General features: G+C 42.4%; 1 long non-coding RNA gene across 1 annotated transcript; it reads left to right on the top strand.

Annotated features, from left to right (window-relative positions):
* The first annotated feature begins 3,343 nt into the window (after positions 1-3,343).
* LOC123609031 lies at positions 3,344-5,198 on the top strand. The gene is made up of 3 exons (XR_006717576.1): positions 3,344-3,426; positions 4,409-4,566; positions 4,728-5,198. It is a non-coding gene; the product is annotated as an uncharacterized LOC123609031 (long non-coding RNA).
* The last annotated feature ends 14,314 nt before the right edge of the window (positions 5,199-19,512 follow it).

Here is a 19,512-nt window from a genome sequence, read left to right as displayed (position 1 = left end):
TTCATTTGTCACCAGGGTCTGTATGTTGGTACTTCATTAAAAAAGTAAAGAAGGGGCACCTGGGTGGATCAGTCGGTGGAGCATCTGACTTCGGCTCAGGTCATGATCTCACAGTTTGTGGGTTCGAGCCCCACATCAGGCTCTGTGCTCACGGCTTGCTCAGAGCCTGGAGCCTGCTTCAGATTCTGTGTCTCCTTCTCTCTCTGCCCCTCCCCGCTCACGCTTTGTCTCCGTTTCTCAAAAATAAATACATGTGAAAAAAAAAATTTTTTTAAAGAAAAGAAAAAGCTCAAATATAAACCACACCTTATCCTTTTTCCTTAAAGCTTTACACCCCTGCATATGATTCAGAATAGTGGCAAGTAAACTGAGTTTATACATTGTGAGATGAAATCGGGGCCAAAGGTATTTTCCATTGTAGTCAAAAGAAAGTTTGGTTCTTGGGTTTCACTTCTGCTAAGGAAAACAAGCTGGGCATGCGTGGGCGTCCTGCCCCTGGCACGGCTGGAGGAGCCTCTACGGAAGCCTGTGTGAGGTTCTGACTTGGCCCTCCTCCTGGTGACCTTATCAACAGCAGGTTAAGATGGGTCCCCCAGTGTGACCGCCCATGACATCAGAAGCACTGTGGAGGGACCTGCCTCTCACACATCAAGGTGGCCATAAGGACTTATGTATACAAATCTTTGTTCCCCTCCGGTGCAGACTTTGAGTGCTATCACAGCTCAAAGAGCAGAGTCCAGTTTACAAAAGTCATTTTCAAAAAAAAGAAAAAAAAAAAAAAAAAAAGAAAAAACCTTAGTCATTTATTTCCACTTTTTAAAATCATTGAAGGGATGAGTAGGGCAAAGAATGCCTCTTTAAAATCCCACTTCTGCCTACCATCGGCGTCTATGTTTAATGTCAGTTTATTTTTAAAGGATTTATGAATACCACCTCCATGCTGATCGAATGTTACTAGAGCACCAGGGACACGGGATTCCTGCTTTCACGGTCAGGATGCTCCCTGCCGTTAACAAATCCTCCGAAACGCAAGCCCCAACCCCTCGCATTCATGCCTGCTGTCATTTTTTCCTTTCTCTTTCTCTTTCCTTCTGGTTCTTCCTCTTAAAGCCAAAGCTGATGGCCAATGACAAAGAAGGTCACGCAGAGAAAAAGCTAGGAACCCTCATGAATAATTAATAAGTCCCATAATAAATGCGTGATGTACCTTGATGATGCTGCTGCGTTTTGAAGCCTTAAATCAGAATCCCAACAAACTCCTATCCCTTTTGAGAAATGAAAGAGTAGGTAGTAACCCTAAGGCAGAGGAGAAAATGAGATGTTTGACAAGAAGAATGTAACAACCACCGCCACCATTTATAATTTGAAGTTCCTGGTAACGGGTCATTTGTGGCATCCACAATGCGGGCGCACTCTTCTCTTTCTTAGCAATGCCAGTTCTGTCGATGTTCAAAGTCTAGATACAGTTTGTACTGAACCCGAGTGTATTCGTTTTCTGTTGCCGTGTAACAAGTTACCACAAACTCAGCCAGGTAAAGTGACACTCCTTTACCATTTCACAGCCCAGCTGGGTTCCTGGCACAAGGTCTCAGCACATTAAGTCAAGGTGTCAGCCAGGGCTGGGAGCCCATCTGGGGCTCAGGGTTCTCTTCTAAACTCACTTGGTTGTGACTATATTCAGTTCCTTGCTGCTGTAGGACTGAGTCCCTGCTTTCTTTCTGGATGTCAGCTGGGGGGGGTTCTAGCTCAGCCTCAGGAGATTTTGCCATGTGGCCTTCTCATGGGCCCTCTCACAGCATGGCAGCTGATGTCAGAGCCAACGGAGAATCTCTCTGACCTCAGGGAAGGCTTCAGTTTCTCTTCTAAAGGCCTTGCTTCGTTGGGTCGACCACTCTGAATAATCTCTTTTATTTTTTAATGTTTATTTACTTATTTTGAGAGAGAGAGAGAGAGAGAGAGAGAGAAAGCATGTGCACACCTGCGAGCAGAAGAGGGGCAGAGAAAAAGGGAGAGAATCCCAAGCAGGTTCTGCACTGTCAGCGCAAAGCCCAACGCAGGACTCGATCCCACAAACTGTGATCACGACCTGAGCCGAAATCAGGAGGTGGACGCTTAACTGACTGAGCCACCCAGGGACCCCATCATCATCTTTTAATGAACTCAAGGTCAACTGATTAGGGACCTTAATTACATCTTTAAAATGCCTCCCCCTCTACCATATATAACACAAGATAATCTCAGGCATGATATTTCATCGCACTCATAGGTCTTACCCACACTTGGGTGTATAGGACGTGCCCCATAGGAGACAGGAATCCTGGGAGCCATTTTAGCATTGTACCTACCACTATGGGAAGGCTACCGTGTTGACATTGACAGCAATCAATCCCAAACTACCATACATAAGTGTATGTGTATGTGTGTGTGTGTGTGTGTGTGTGTGAGCGTGTGACACACTCCTATCCTTAGGAACTCACTTCTGAGGATGGGTTCCCCAAAAGTGTAAAGTCCCACACTTAAGATCCGCAGCTATCACACAGAGTATTTCTTGTTTGTTTACTAAGACTGTGCTATAAAAGGCCCACATGTTTAATACTTTCATTCCGTGAAACAAAATGAAATCTCGAGATCATTCTGATGATAGGGACAGGAACCCAGATGTGCCTTTCAGGCAATGACTTTCTCTTGCCTGGAAAACTACAAAGTGAATTTGAAACCTCGGGCAACACAGTGGCAGTCACATGGATAAGATAAAAAAAAAAAAAAAAAAAAAAAAAGGAAAAACAGAAACATCAGGAGCCTTTAAGCCGTTTTCTAAATTCAGAACCAGTGGAATATTTATGTTGGCAGCATCCGCATAACTCACAGCAGGAGATCTGACAGAATGCACTCTATACATAACCCATGCGAGCCCCAGATCAAGAGGAGAGTATTTGCATAAACAGAATCCTAGAGACCACGTCGCCGCTGTCTTTCTCTTCCTCCTTGCTCCCTCTCTCCCCTACAAGCCAGTCATATTGAGTTTCCCCGGGCTACCTTCCACGAACATCAAGGAATGCAGCAGAGCTGAATGTTACATCGACCCCAGCAGCACCACCACAGCAAACTGTTTGTCCACTCTTTTCATTTCTCAGCACAAGCAAGCATCTAAAGACTTTGCACCTGTTCTGGTTAGCCCTGGCAGATGCAGTCTGTATTTATATTAATAGAATGATGTTTTCATAACAAAATGGATGTGCAGCAATTGTGGCACTCACTCTGGATGCTCTCACAAGTGCAGCGACTGCGGGGGAGGGGTAGCTCTTACATAAAGTCCCACGGCAAGGGTCAAAGACGCACAAATCCCAAGCTGAGTCGTCGGGACAGTTGGAGAACTTTTTCAGGCGTGACCAGAGTCAAGTATTGGCAATTGAATCAGATACTCGCGTAAGAGGAAACTAGGCTGGATGCAAATGGGCTTTTTTCATGGGTAGTTTGGAGCGATGAACTCTTTTGTTTTCCATCTCCTGTTTCTGCAATTTGTGTCTTATCTCCCCAGGGTAGAGCTGAGAACTGGTGAGATCATACTTGGCTCAATTCCCGAAAGTTTGTTTTGAGTCGCCCGTGTAAATATTGCCCACCCAATCTGTACATTTGCACAAATTAACTGAAACCAGCTACCCAATTCCTTGTTCATATTTGGATCCGTTGATTAACCCTGACAGCTGTAACCTCATTAGTCCAAGCTCTGGCCATAGCAAAGCAGCTGTCAAATTAGGAGGAAGTCGACTCACTGAAGTTGCCTCTATGGACCAGACGTATTAAAATCGATAGGTGCTCTAAGAGGTTTCAGTTATGATTCTAATTCTAATTTATGTTGTGCCGCGGGCTTCTCCTCGATCCAGAAGATAGGCCCAAAGTCAGTCGTTTATGAAGAGAACAGAAGCTCTCACACAAAGCAAGAACGCAGATTTTTTTACCTGAAGACTTTGGATCCGTCTCCGTCGAAAATGGGTCTTTAGCACGCATTACAACAGAGACGTTTTAATATATTTTAAAATATTAGTTCCTAATGTAGTTTTTGGCGTGAGAGATTTTGTTAGTTTTGACAAGAGGCCAACAGGGTCTTGACTGTAGAAATAAGAAAAGTCCTGCAGCTGGTGCTCCCTGGAAAAGTAGAGATAAAAAGTGAGAAAAGAATCAGAACACACTCCAATAGGAATGTGGTTTCCCTAAATAGAACACAAAGTCCTCAGAGTGAAGCCTGTTCTCTTCCGTAAGAATGGCTCAGGAAGGGGGACGGAGGGAAAATGTTCAGTGTCTATTCATTAAAACCTGGAGGTTCGGGGACAGAGATGACTGTCCATTCACCAGTGTTGAGACGGACAACAGGGCCAGGTCAAACGCGGCGTGCGACCTTTCCCTGCAGGATTTTCACTATGTGGAGACAGCATGGCGGAGTGGAAGAAGCTGTGAAGGAAAAACCTGGAGACCTCTGTTCTAATTCCTGCTCTGCCAGACCCCACCATCAGGGCTTTGGATAAGTCCTCGACTCCCTCTGTGGATCTCAGCGGACTCAGTTATAAAGTAAGGTTTACCTGATGATTGCAATGGCCCTGTCCACTTCTAGTGACTGGGGACAACGTGCACAAACCCACTGTCATAAGAAGTTGCCCCACCATGGCCCCAAGTGGCCCCAAGTGCAAGTATTCTCACTTAGGGGTAATTTTCTTCTATTCTTTTTACAGTGCCCTTCAGCCTACTATGCGAACTGGTGCTGTCCTTTGGCACCCCCTGCTGGTGTCTACGGCTGTTGCACATGCCTTCACGGGGAGGTCCTTGCAGATACGAAGGCTGCGAGTGGGAACCCGCCGGGAGAGGCCAGACTGCTGTTCTCCAGGGAAGAAAGCAAACCAAACACTCACTGTTGTTACATTACAACTTTTAACACACTGCTTTTTAGAGACTTAACTGAGCATGCTGATTGTTTTTTTCAAGTTGCATTAATCGGACACTTTTTTGGCATAAACACTATAAATGCTTAGCCTGCTTCAAGTTGAAGATTTACAAAATAGCAAGGACTGCTACATTATTGTGGGGAAATAAAACATAATATAGGAAGTATTCAGGTATTTGTTAGAAGTGTTTCCTTTGCACATGATTAATTCAAATTACCAGAGATATTAGATAACCTATCCCCTGATGGTACCTTCCCTATATATTGACACTATCGTGTGTTAATACTAAGTACTTTCGAGCCTAATTCATCTCCGTGTACTTAGCTTGATATGATTATAGCAACAATAACTGTTTCCAGGCAGAGTAAGAAGAAGAAAAAGTCACAGGAGAGAGAGAAGTCAATATTCCCTAAAGGAGAAAAACATTTCTCTGCCATGTTTACTTGCCTTCTTCTGGCAAAAGGCTGTTAGCCGTTGTGCCACAGTTCAACCAGAGCTTGCCTCCAGAACAAAATATATATATGCATAATTGCATCTCAGAGATTTGGTTTGGAAAATCTGCTTTTGTTTCCAATGCCTCGCCTCTTCTTAACCACGTTTATAAGCATTTTCCAAGCTCTTTACGAGCATTTTGCCTGCCTCTCCACACTCCTAAATATCACCCTCTGCTCCTTACGGCTGGCCACGTTTTCAGCCTTGGCCAAGGAATAAAACGTTGGTTCACCTCAAAGGCTGCCATTAAATTTACCTCATTTATTGACCAGCAGAAGGTGCACCCACCCTACCGAGGTCAATGTTAACTATAATACTGCGGAGCTCATTGGCGCCCCAGACTGCTACCCTGTTTAATGACTGTTGGGCCCCGTGGGCCAGGTAAATTCTACTGTTGACATATTGGTGGCAATGCCCTTGGAACACCTTTGATCCATTAACATGCGCTCTCCGTTCAGGGATGTATTTTACTGTGTGTTGAATAAAAATAACCAGATATGGAGAAGTGATGGAAGCAAAGTGAGCTCCTACTGGAAGAATAAGCCATTTATACTTCTCTGCAGTAGATACCAGGGCTTATTAGGACATCAAATTTCAGGAAAATCAGGCCTGGAGAACTCCGCCGTCTGGATAGTACTATCCCATAGGTCCTCTGTTGCCCTTGAGGTGGGCAGTAGTAAACCGGCCATGAACCTGCCAGCTCACTGAAAGGCATATCAGGCAATGATCCCTTCCGTGTTCCTGTTTTACCCTGCAGAGTTGCCTCTCTCAGGCCTGGCCTGGAGTGACCAGGTTAGATGGTCAGGGCTCCCAGTCTGAATGCTGACTCAGGCCTTCTCCCTCCGCTGCCAATAATAGTTCGCCTTTGTGCCAAATTTAGTGGTGGTTTCTTATGATGTGGATACCTGTCCAGCCGGGATTGGACTGTGACCGCAAGCCATTTTCCTTAAGCCACAGAATAACTGTCGGAGGGTAACTGCTGATCGTTACTACTTGCCAGGCTCAGCCGCCTCCAAGTGAGACACTTACACATCCCATGGTGGTTTCACCGAGAAGCCCTCTCCCACAAAGAAGCAAATGTTATCAGTATGGAAAAACTCCTTGGGGGGATAATTGGGTGTGCGATCTTCAGTTCTTTGAAAAATTAACAAGCGGAACAATATCCAACGCAATCAAAAGCCTCCTGCTCTTCTCTCCCGTACAGATGGGGTCTTTTTATTCTGGTATTAATGGTTTTCTGTGGCATGGCACTTGTGTATCCTACTGTTAAAAAAATTAAAATTAAAACATTAAAATTAAAAAAAATTACAAAACTAGGGGCGCCTGGGTGGCGCAGTCGGTTAAGCGTCCGACTTCAGCCAGGTCACGATCTCGCGGTCCGTGAGTTCGAGCCCCGCGTCAGGCTCTGGGCGGATGGCTCAGAGCCTGGAGCCTGTTTCCGATTCTGTGTCTCCCTCTCTCTCTACCTCTCCCCGTTCATACTCTGTCTCTCTCTGTCCCAAAAAAATAAATAAACGTTGAAAAAAAAATTAAAAAAAAAATTACAAAACTAAATTAAATTAAAATTTAATTTAATTTAAAGAAAAATTATATTCATGTATTGCCTTCCTCTGAGAGCGGAGAATACTTTTAAGATGCTTTTCTTGCAGCCTCTCTCTTTTGTAGTCTGGAATAGGATTATATTATAATCATGTTATAGAAGACGAATCGAGACGCCTACCCTGAAGTACTACAACGCTAAGCGGAATGCCATACCCTTAGTACAGGGCCGAGACAAGCAAGCAAACAAAATCAGAAAGATAACTCCTCGCTACTAATCACTTTGTGATATGCTAGACCCTCTGTTCTTGAATTGAATCTGGCAGACTTGGAGAGTATGTTTTAGGTGAAGTGTTAACACAGACAGACAGAAGTTTACTCCACGTAATGGTGACTTCCTGGAGAAAATTTCCTCGGAACCCCAGAGCGTAACAATTTTTCTGTTTCATTTCTTATAAACTAATAGCATTGTCATGCATGCTGGTGCCTGGAAAGCCTTATTCCTTAAACCATAAAGTAGATGTAAGCTCTTAGGAGTAAAAATGTTTCAAATAAACTAAATATTAACATGTAAATATAATATAATATGTATATTAGAGAGAGAGAGAGAGATAGAGTGTGTGTGTGTGTGTGTGTGTGTGTGTGTGTGTGTGTGAAAGAAAACAGTCAAATATGTTTGTAATCTGAATGATTCTTGACGTTTGGGCTCTGAGATTTAGAGCACATTCACTGGGGAAAGTGAACGAAGCTTATCCCAAAGTGAGAAGTAAGACAGTTCATGATTTAGCAACTATTATACTTCTTTTGCCAGAAATTGACAGTCTTTCCCTAAGTAAATGTGTAAACTTTTTTTATTAGAATAAGCTTGAATCTCTATGATACTTTAGCTCAGACCAAAAAGGTACAATTTTCAAATTTTTGTACATAAAGCAACTTGCCTTCCTAAGATTGTAGAAAATGTGAGAATTTTAGAGCTGAGACACCCTGGGTTTCCTATGGTCCCACGCATTCATCATACAGGAAAGGACAATGAGGCCCTGAGAGATTGAATGAACTCCCCAAGGTCACGCAACGTGAGTCAGGACTTTGCAGGGGACATTGGACTTCAACCTCTCCATCTTGGCTCAGTATCTCACTATTTCAGCTATATTACAAAAACCCAGATACTCAGATATGTCTGCCCCTGTATGACACCTATCTGGCCTCTACTTTCGCATCTCTCATGTGGAAAACCCAGTTCAAAAAACTCATGCCCAAGCCCACTGTCTCCATATGCTCTCAAGCTCGTTCTCTAAACTGCCAAGCTACAATGTCCACAAAATACCAAAATGTCTCCCACATAGACAGCCACAAAAGTTCTTCAAAGTTCTAAGCCAAGTAATATAAATTTTATCTGCACACGCTTGGGGGAACAAAGCAGGAAAATAGGTCAAGTTGCCATAGACCAAAACTAGACAATAAGAAAAAAAATGTCCTATATGTTTGAGGACCAAGAGTGGGCTCCAAAGGCCCTCTCCTGATTCTCCTCCAGCTGTACCAAAAGTGTCTTGGAAACAAGTGTGATTTCGACTGAAACACAACCAGTTTCTGATAATCATTTCAATGGCTATATTTCCTTGGACACGTTTTCAAAGGATTTGAATGGAGCCCCACATGCAAATTATGTTCCCTGAAAAGAAAGCTTTCGCTGGCAAGTTGGCTATCCAGTTCTTGCGGCCATGGCATAGAGACACAATGTATTTTTAACATTCTTGTTTTGTTCTTGTCTTAACTGACACTAGTAATTTGAGAAACGTCGAGGGCGTTACTGAATATAAAGTTGAGGAAAAACAGCTCTTGGAACTATATTGTTAGAAGTAGGATGAATATTCAATCAAAGATGAATCAAAACGTTTAGATGACGTATATGGGCATATACCTTCCTGAAAATAGACTTTTCCCCTGACTCTTTCCTCATGATGTGGTATCCACAAGAATCACACTGCAATTGCAGCCGATTGTATTCTGAATGATAGAAATCTGCCCCACACTTATTTGAAAGTTCTTTTTATAGATTTATTGAATTTCAGGGCTGGAGATGATAGATGAACTATCTCACTTTGCGGAAGAGGAAACAAGTTTTGAGAGCAAAGCTATTTGCCTGAAGTTAGAGAAAAAACCCAAGATTCTGAATGCTTAGCTAAGAAATAGCCTCCCCACTCTTCAAAATGGTTGACACCACATTTCATACTCAAGTTTTCTTCAATGCTTCTATTTAGTCATCCATTCTTAAGTTCCTTCCTAGCCTCCCTCCTTTCCTTTCTTCCTTCTTTTTTTCTTTCATAAATATTTATCTACCGCATGCGAATCATTGTGATGAGCTCTGGAATACAAAGAATAGAATATGGTCCATGTCTCAAAGAACAGCTCATTTGTAAAGAAGACTGGCATAATAACCAGTGGTTCTAAACTCTTTAATGGCTTACATAGTCCTCTACAAGACCCGTAACTCACGTGTCTAGCTACTACTCTCCATCTTCCTCCATGCTCCAACCTCGCTAGATGTTTCGGGCTCACTGAATGGGTTTCTCCCACCTGTGCCATCACACCTACCCACTTCCTGGAACATTGCTTCTCCCCTTCCCTCTTCATCTGACTGACACCGTGTTATCCTTCAGGTCTGAGCCTAAATGCCTATTCTAAGAGAATTCTTCCTTGACCCATAAGACTAGATTAAGTTTTCCTGCTAATGTGCAAACGTTTGCATAATGTCTCTTTTCCTTTCTTGACTGGTGAGTTCAGTAAGGAGAGTGATAAATAAGTAACATGTTCATTCTTATATCTGCATTTACCTAGTTCAGGAATTGGCACTCCGTACAAGTTCAATAAATCTAGGGAATGAAGGAATTTGTTTAGCATACAATAGAAGCACGAATGTAGTCAATTCTACTTGGGGCGGTGGTCAGTGGGTGTCATCCATGTGTATGTACTTCATTTGAAGGTTTGGGATGAATCTCATAAAATCAAGTGGATACAATTTCCCACCTTCTGTTCTGGTAAAAACAAAAACCAGTAAAGAAGACCAGTTTTCAGCTCTACTATCTATGCCCCAATTTATTTCCTAATATAGACCCATACATAATCCTTTATCTCCCATTCTGAAATCCAAAAGAAAATCTGAAAAGAGACATTTTTTTGTAAGTGTGGATGGACAACGTGATCTTAACTAACATGAGGTAATATTCTTTATCCCATTTTATATGGATATTCGTGTTTTGCTGCCGAAATATCAATGTTATTAGTCCTTATCTCACATTGTCTGAACGTTTGTTCGGCTTCAGAAATGTTTGGCCTTGAAGCCCCCCAAGGATGTCATATATCCCGAAATTTGAAACACACCTGGTGTCAAAAATTTCTGAAAAGGAAACATGAACATGTATTGATGTACTATCTTGCGTTGTATGCAAATTATTACATCAGCGTTCTCTCTCTTTTTCCAATGCTCTCCCTAATTAAGATGTTTCTCTATTGAGGGGCACCTGGGTGGCTCAGTCGGTTGAGCGACCGACTTCGGCTCAGGTCATGATCTCATGGTTTGTGAGTTTGAGCCCCACGTCGGGCTCTGTGCTGACAGCTCGGAGCCCGGAGCCTGCTCCGGATTCTGTGTTTCCCTCTCTCTCTGCCCCTCCCCGACTCATGCTCTGTCTCTCTCTGTCTCAGTAATAAATAAACATTAAAAAAAATTTAAAAAATGTTTCTGTATTGAGAAGGATAGAAGTAACAAGCACAAAATTTTAGAAACCTAAAGCTCTGGGAAGAAGGCAGATCCATATGGGCTGTCCCTGGAACTGATGTGGTCCTACATCCTAAATAAAGGTCCAGAACCAAAAGGTCTTCATCAGGCTTCATTTTTAAAGTTTATACAATTAATGAGGTGAAGCCTTGCTGAGCTCCTTTATTCTATGGGGAAAAAAATAGGGGCCTCCGGAGGCCAAGCTTTTGTCTTGGGCCACAGAGCGGGTTTATGGCTGCTCGATGTCTAGAAAGCAGTCACTTGGCTCCTTGTTTAGTGTTCTCTCCCCTCAAACATATACCAAAGAGCTAGGTGGAAATAAAAAAAAAAAAAAAAAAAAAAAATGGAACTTCAGTGACCTGAAAAGCAAAGGAAAGGCTATGATAACTTCATTCTTGGTGTTTTCACAGGAGCACACTTCTACACCCCAAGCCTGACCCCCAGGCCTCAAATGATAGGAAACAACCAGGAGCATCACTATTAAGGACCAACTGTGAACCAAGAGATTGGCGAGCAACGTGACAATGACAGGAACCCGAGAGAAAGAGGGTGTGGATGTGATCCTAGACCACTGGAAAGCACACAGTGGGTGGGTCTAGAAGGAAGTTAGGGAGAAAGCTTTCAAATATTTCCAAGATAACAGGGTCATTATCCTAGCATAAGCCTCCAGAAGCTAAAGTTAGGACAAAAACGTGTTGCTAAAAATAAGTCCAGTCCAGGGAGCCCCCAATAAAGTCAGCTTTACCAACGAATACAGGAAAGATGGAAGAAAGACTTTTAGCAGAGACAAATAGTAAATGTTTAAAGCCTTGTTCTGAAAATGTGGGGAAGGATAGTACTAAGAGTTTCTATGTTTAAGAAGGGATTTTAGTTAGTATAAACAAATTATAAAAGCAATCCATTTATTTGCTTGAGGTAATGTTGAAATGTTGGCAAAAGACTGAGCAATGAGAACTCGTCCACTTTCTGAAAACAAGAGTGATCTTGGAGCTAAAAGAGAGGGAAGAGAAAAAGCCAAAAAAGAACTGAAGTCCAACATAACAGAAACACCGTGTAGTGTCTGTTAAGTGAACCCAAGCCTCTGTTGACACATGATAAGGGCAAGCAAGAAATTTTGTTGCCCAGCCACTGAAAATGGTGAAGAAAAAATGAACATTTGAGCTTCATTCAGGAGCAATGACTAGAAAACAGAATGGATTTAAAGGGAACACCCCTGTTGCGTTCACTTTTCACTTAGGGAGGTAACTCATGGACAAAGGAAACGATTTCACGAACAAGATGGATGGATTGGCCTGAATGCTTTACAGTTAGGTGGATTATTAATCGGGTGAAACTCGGTGCTAACCAATCACCATGGAGGGAGGTCCAGGGGCATTTTACAGGGCTCTGTTCTCAGTTCTGTCATTTCTTACTTTTTTTTTTTCTTTTTTTTTTTTTGGAGTATGAAGGAATGAAGGTAGCAAATTTTCATTTGCTACAAAGCCAGTCGAGTGATAGAGAATAAAACATTCTTGGCAAAGGAGAAATATGGCTTCCAGCAAAACAAAAATGTCTAGTGGTTTCATTGGTTTAAGTGGCTGGGAAGTTCAGCATTCCCCAAACGGAGTTCATGGCTCCTTCACAGATGCAGCATCCCTGAATGAGGGAGACAGAATTCTTCACTGCTCTACTCTAACCAGACATTCCTGGGAGTTGTGCTCATTTCTGGGAGCCATGCTGTACAAGGGACGAAATTGCAAAGACAGACAACTCCAATTAGGAATTGAGACAGTGCTCCAAATTATGTTTCTGGGGAAATTTTAAAGACTTTGAGAATTTTTAACCTCAGGAGTAGACTTCAGTCGGGTATGACGACTGCCTTGAAATAAACTTTGTCACATGACAAGGGGATTATTGCTCTAGGGGACATAAAGGTCCAAACGTCAAGGACACAAATCTTGGTTCCATATAAACAAGTTACCCAAAGAACAGAATCGTACTGCCTCCTTCTCTCTCAGAGCAGGCAGCTGAACAACGTATTCTCTGACCGGGCACAAAGTATTCTCAAACTTTGAGTCAGCCTTTGAGCAAAGATAAAGAAGGATGGTCGAGAACCGTATCTCAGCAAAGCTATCAACTGAAAAAGAATGTTGATAGAACAGATTGTGTTCTTTTCTTCCATTTGAATACACTCCACTGTCTTAAGTATAAAGAAATGAAACAAATGTGTTACTGTAAGTGGGCAAAGTTAAAAACAAACAAACAAAAAAACTAGTCTACAAAGAGTGCTTATGTTCTTAGGTTCTCAGCTATGTACCTTCAACATGGAAACTAAAAATGTGAGTGTGGCCCGTACCGTGCCATTCGGCAAGCACAGGACGGTTACCGACCATGTTGTTTGTCGACCCATTTCTACAATACACAAAACCAAAGGTTTTAAATCTACAAAAGTGTGAGTCCAAGAAACCCTTCGCCCGAACTCCCTCTACATGTTAGTCATCTACACTAAATCATATTTAGATTTTGGCAGGCAAACTTCTTGGAAATAAAATCATTTTTAAAAGCACGGATTTTTCTATTAATCTCCAGGCATGAATGGAATTTTTTTAATGTCAGCCGAATGTCCACAGTGGGAACATAAGAGCAACCCACCCATTTCCTTTCAATGTATATGTTAAAAGGGCTCTATGAATAAATGCATAATCTAAAAAATTCAAAAACAACAGAGAGGAATGAAAACAAAAATCAGTCTGCTCTTTTGTTCACAATTTCCAAATGAGACAATAACACTGCCATTTATTTAACAGGCAATATCTATCAGATCAGTTCTGAGGCTAAGAATGTATGCCCAGGAGATCATCTCCACATGCCGGTCAGTTCTCAAAAGAAAAACAAAAGCTCCTCAAGCTTGTCCTATCTTGACACGCTTTCAGATGACAGAGGGAAAAGAGGGCAGCCTTCCCATTACTTCACGAAGGTCGAGAGTATTTAGTAATTCTTGGTGGAAAATGTTATGGAAGCTCCATTAGAAAAAAGACTAGATTGCCACATTTCGGCTGCCTCGGGATAGGACCACAATAAATTGGCCATATTTCCCAGGAAGAGAGGGAAATATCCAGGCAGAGACTCCTCTCATGGCAATGTTTTCAGATGTCCAGAGAAGTCTCAGAGGCTTTCTTGTTGGCCGCTGGGCAATGTGCAAAGCCATGGGTCATTACCCACCGGCACGCACCTACAGAGAACTACCTCAAATCCCAGATACGCTATGTTTGCTCAAAGACGTGCTCTGTGGTATCCAGAAGTTAAGGGAGATATAATTTATGGCATGAATATGTGCCTTCTGGAATGACTAAATTTAGAATTTTCCATAAATATTATCGAAGTTACATGATACGTTCTACTGCTCCCCCAATAAGAGTAAGTGGGTTTTGTGTTTCTTTGTTTGAATGGCACTGCATTTCCTTTTGTCTTTTTTTTTTTTAACACGGGCGGGGGGGGGGGGGTGGGCAGTAATGATCCAAATGCAATAAGGACCTCTCTGCACACTATATAGTATTAATTACAATGACAATGATGCTCCAGAGACACATTAGTGAGGTATTGCTTCCCAAACGACAGTTCAGACGGGTGCAAGATTTTTACTGGTACATGCCAAGGTTTTTACCAGTATATTAGGAAATAAGGAAACTAAGAATGTCGTGGTTGTTTATCCCAAATGCATTCTATTTAAAGGATTGTCATTTATGCTGATAGCATGTCATTTTTATTCTCTTGGTCTTAAAAAAAAATCTAAGAATAGAATGACAGTGTCGGGGTGGGTAAGATACGTTGCTGTTTTGTTGCCTGAAGCCACAAACAGCCAGAAAGTGACAAACCTGAAATCTACCCTCAGGCTATGCCACTCCGGAGCCTGCACGCCTAACCAATATGCTAGCTTCTGGTACCTCAGTGCCCCCATCTGAAAAATGGACAATAGTGAAAGTACTCTCCTCCGGTTGCGAAAATTAATGAGCCAATATTTGTGCAGTTCTTCAACGGTGCCTGACATACAGCAAGTTCCATATGAATAATTGTTGAAAAACAATAAAAAGTTAGTGTTTTATCCGAATCACACGGCTAGTAAATAGCAGAGCCAGGATTCTAACCCACACCGTTTAGCTGCGTCTACACCCTTCACCTGCACGCACCACTGCTTCGGAATCATGCTGATTCACGCCATTAAACACCAAATGAGTGTGAGAGGCAACCACTAGGTTAAGGCATAGCCAGTTTCAAAACTATCTGGGACGGAGGCAGTCAACCGTGGAAATGGGTCGTTGCCTTGTTAGCGACTAAAAAACTAAAAATTTCATCTGGATGGGAGGAAAAGAATGGAACCAGGTGGGCTGTATTCCCCAGGGGTCCCAGCACTCTTGCAGCTGTTCCATTGGGTTAAGAGGCTTAAAATAAAACCGAGTACAACGACCAGCATGACCTAGCCCTGCCTCAGCCTCTGTAGGAGAGAAAATGTTCATAGAAGGAATATTCATTAATTGGTCTTTAAAACTCTAGATGTAGCATTAATCATTGGTTCGCTTCTAAGTGCTCTAAGTTTTAAAAGAAGTCGTGCTTCTCAAAAGCAGACATGCACACACACACACACACACACACACACAGCATTTTCAATCATCATTGAGGGCCCGTTCATGATAAAACGGTAGAAAGCATGATCCCATGGATATGGAAGGAAGGAAAAAAGAGAGATTTTGAGTTTTTTGCCATCATCTCTTACTTTGGCAGCGAACTGAAAGATAAAGTGATGGAGTCTTTACGGGTTCCTGGTCCCACATTTCTCTCTGTTTTGTCTATTACTTGCATTTCATCAGCTCAATGTAAACATCCCTGCTCTGGCTGCTGCCAGGTTAGGAAAAACTATTTAGCCTTCCAGGAAATCACCAGCACTTTGTACTTACATCTTGATGAGTGAAAATTTGATGGAAGAATGAACCAGCAGGACTGAGTGAATGTTTTGGGACCCATTACGTGTTGTTATTTCTACAGTTGATCATGCCGGAGAATGATTTTGCCAATTAGCGCGGCCTCTGCAAAGCATCCCACATCAGGAGAGCTGGCTGGTTCACGTCCTCTCCGACAGCCTCAAACTCCAAATCCGGGGCAGGTCTTTCATCACTTGTCACAGTCTTTGTAAATAACTCCGACCATATGAAAGGGTTTTCCTTTTTTCGCCGGTAACCTTGTTTACCGTATATGTACAACACAAGGGATGGCATTTTGTTTGGGACTTCTTTTCTGATTAGTTTCTCTGGCCAGGGACCCATTGTTGCGGAAACAGATGTTGTGGGGTCCAATAATAGCTCTCAGCTGCCAAAGGCAGAATAAGAAACTGTGCCCAGGACACGCAGAACACATGACCGCAATGAGGGGATGCTGAAGGCCAAATACAGCGAGTTGACATTTCATGGATGTAGCAAGTTATGTGTAAAGGCACAGACTGGACAGGTCAGACGGGACTCCTTCCGGCCCCTCTCGTCTGAACAACCAGCCCAGAGGGCAGGTCCAGCATTAGCGCTAAGCCTGCCCCTCCCCAAGTGAGAACGCAGACATGCCCACTCAGGAACGACAGTCCAGCTGACTCACGAATTGGAACTAAAAGACCCTGTCTCACACTCTGACCCAGTCTGTAAAATTAAGCAGATAGCTCCACATAAGCAAGCTTCATGTTGAAAATGGCAACCAGATTTTTTTTTTTTTTTTTGATCCGTAAACACGAAACATAAATGCAACACAGGTTTACCAGAGGGGTACGCTAGTTAGCCTTTTAACAACAGGCTCTCCCCGGGGGGAGAAAGTCCTGATTGCAGTATTTGTCAGTTTCCAAGGGTGTAAATATTCCCACTATGATCGATTTCAGGCTCTCAACATCACATCCCCGCGCACAGAGATGAGAAGAGATGGGTAATGGCACACCATCATACGGTGATTCCCCAACACACATAAAGAAACATCAAGAGCATCGGTAACTGAGAATTGTAGGAAAATAATTAGTGAGTCATGATGGGAGTGCCTATTGCTTTTGTTCACCATTCACTTGATTGTACACTTTTATGAGTGAATTGTTAGTAATGACCGGGCCTGACAACGGCTCCCAATATTCCTGAAAATGTAACAACGGGCTCTCACGCTGCCGTAGAAGCTAACGTCAGCACATCACAAGTCACCGTCACCACGTGAATGGCCATTTCATGCTGTTCCACTCGGACCGTGGTCCTCAGTCCAGCAGCCTCAACTAGGAACATCATCTAGGAGCTTGTGGGACCCCATCCCACAGTCCTGGGTCAGAATCTGCATTTAACAGAATCCCCAAGTGGTTCTGGGGCACATCAAAATTTGAGAGGAACTGAGCTAATGAACAGCTTGAAGGGATGCTAATTTAGGGAAATACATACGTATATAATTTATTGTAATTAAAAATTAACGAAGGGGCGCCTGAGTGGCTAGGTCGGTTAGGTGGTGGACCCTTGATTTCAGCTTAGGTCACCATCTCCTGGTTCGCGAGATCAAGCCTCACGCCGGGCTCTGAGTTGACAGTGAGTGGAGCCTACCTCTGATTCTCTCTCTCTCCCTCTCTCTCTCTCTCTCTCTCTCTGCCCCTCCCCCTCTCACATTTGCTGTCTCTCAAAATAAATAAATAAACTTAAAATTTTTTTTTTCAATTAGTGAATATATACATTAAATGAATACACACACATGCGTATGTATATATTCACTTTTTAAACTGCTGGACTCGGAAGAATCTTTCAAGAAAACCTCAAATAATCAAGATGCTTCAAAACAGCTGCAAAGAATTGCTGCAAAATCCATAAGGCCCCAAGATTTTTGTTTGGCTAATTCTGGATGAAATGTGTGTTGGCATTCCTGTAGCTCTGGGGCTCAGAGATTCTGCCGTTAAACCTTTGAGCTCCAATCCTAGCTTTCTGCCAAGTTTGTCAGCAGAGGAAGAGTGTAAAAATTATGAAACCTCTCTGTATCTGAACTTCCTCATCTGGACAACAGGATATTACTAGTACCTACCTCATTGATTGGTTGGAAACCAGTGAGCTTTAAGTGCTGGTGACTGGCATAGAGTAAAGGCTCAGTAAATTTTAGTAGTAATTATTACTATTTCCTAGAGGGGAAGAATTTCAAACTATTCTCCACGTAAACCCTAAAAGATGTTTAAAAATAAGAAAGATGCATGTTACCTTGGCTCACCTTCTAAAAATTCAGATTTTGATCAGATTTATGCTGTTCTTATTCCCTAAAAGTATAAGCAAAGACAACAATTAAAATCACTTCTAAAATATAACCAAATTTCAGAGTGATTCATTCTAACTTAGGGAAGTTACCCGGCTACTTCTGAGAAATGGTCTTTAAACGAGGCTCAAAGAAGAGACTGTCTCTTCTGCTTGATTGTCTCAGGTGCAGGCGCTACCTTGAACTCTGTGACCATGACCTCAGGGGCAACCAAGATGGCAGAGAGAACAATGGAAAAGAACCTAAACCTTGGGCCTGTGAGGAGCTCCAGTGTCCAAACCTGGACAACTGGAGCAGGGCCACCTTGGGACTTTTGTCATTTGTGATAACAAATAGTCCTTAATGTTTAAACTGAAAGAGTTTACTCTTGGATTCACCGGGACGCGTCTAAACCACACAAATCTCTTTAGGTTAAACTGAGACTCAAAGTGATTAAAGAAGTTGCCCAAAGTAGCCGTTTGTGACAGAACCAGACATGTGTTCGCAGTTGTTGTTTTTTTTTTTTCTTTTCCTTTTTCTCTTCCTTTCTTTTCTCCTCTTCTCTCCTTCCTTTTCTTAACTAAACTCAGAGTAAATTTGACCATTTCAAATTTTTCAGACAGCCAACACTGCCCATTTTTTATGCAACATGTCCAATGGTATGATTACAGCCAAAATGTCCCCACTAAGCCAAACAGGCATTCAATTCCAAATTTTTGCTTTGAGTAGACTTTCTCTAAGTAACCATATGGGAGACAGCAACTACGGTATGAAATTACACCAACACAAATCCAAAAAATTACTCAATTATGAAAGAAAAATAATACTATTAAACTGGCTTTTTGGTGTCATCTAGGAAAAAAAAAAAACATTGATTTATGTTTTAACTTTGGCTATATCCAGCCAATAAGGTTGGTATAACCCAGTCTATTTTCCCCTGAAATATGCAGCTCCTGGAAAATTTATTCAATAATGACTTACAAACTTAAGTTAAATCAAAAAAGATCTGACCAGGAAAAAAGAAATTGCTTCAAGTGATTTTGACACTGGGAACTGGTTACACAGTGGATAGCATCCACTTTTAAGATGCTATCGTAAAAGCCAGTATTGTTCAGAAAAAGGCAGAGCAAGTAAGTTTGGTGGGACCCAGCACCATGGAGGAATCATTGCTAAAGATGCCACCAGAGGCAGAGAGTGGGCCAGGAGAAACCCTCACTCCCCTCTCCTCCTACCCTCCTATCTCCTGCCAGAGCTTGCCATTGGTTGAGCCCCATGAAAAGCCATATGGCACCAGAACCTGGGAACTACAGCCTACAAGAATCACCCCTGGGGCAGAGTACTGAAAGTATGAGCCATGGCTCCAAGGATAATGGGCCAAGGATCCTCCTGAGGGCTTTTGTAAACATTCATAAACATTTCTTTACCAGTTTAATTTATTGTTGAGTTTTCTGGCAATTCGATTATAAATGTCACAGAGGAACATGAAGTTCAAAGATATTTTTATCCTACCTCAGTAAGTCT

The sequence above is a fragment of the Leopardus geoffroyi genome, chromosome B2 (genome assembly GCF_018350155.1).
Source record: "Leopardus geoffroyi isolate Oge1 chromosome B2, O.geoffroyi_Oge1_pat1.0, whole genome shotgun sequence".
In the NCBI taxonomy this organism is placed as follows: domain Eukaryota; kingdom Metazoa; phylum Chordata; class Mammalia; order Carnivora; family Felidae; genus Leopardus; species Leopardus geoffroyi.
This window is presented reverse-complemented; position numbering and strand designations above follow the sequence as displayed.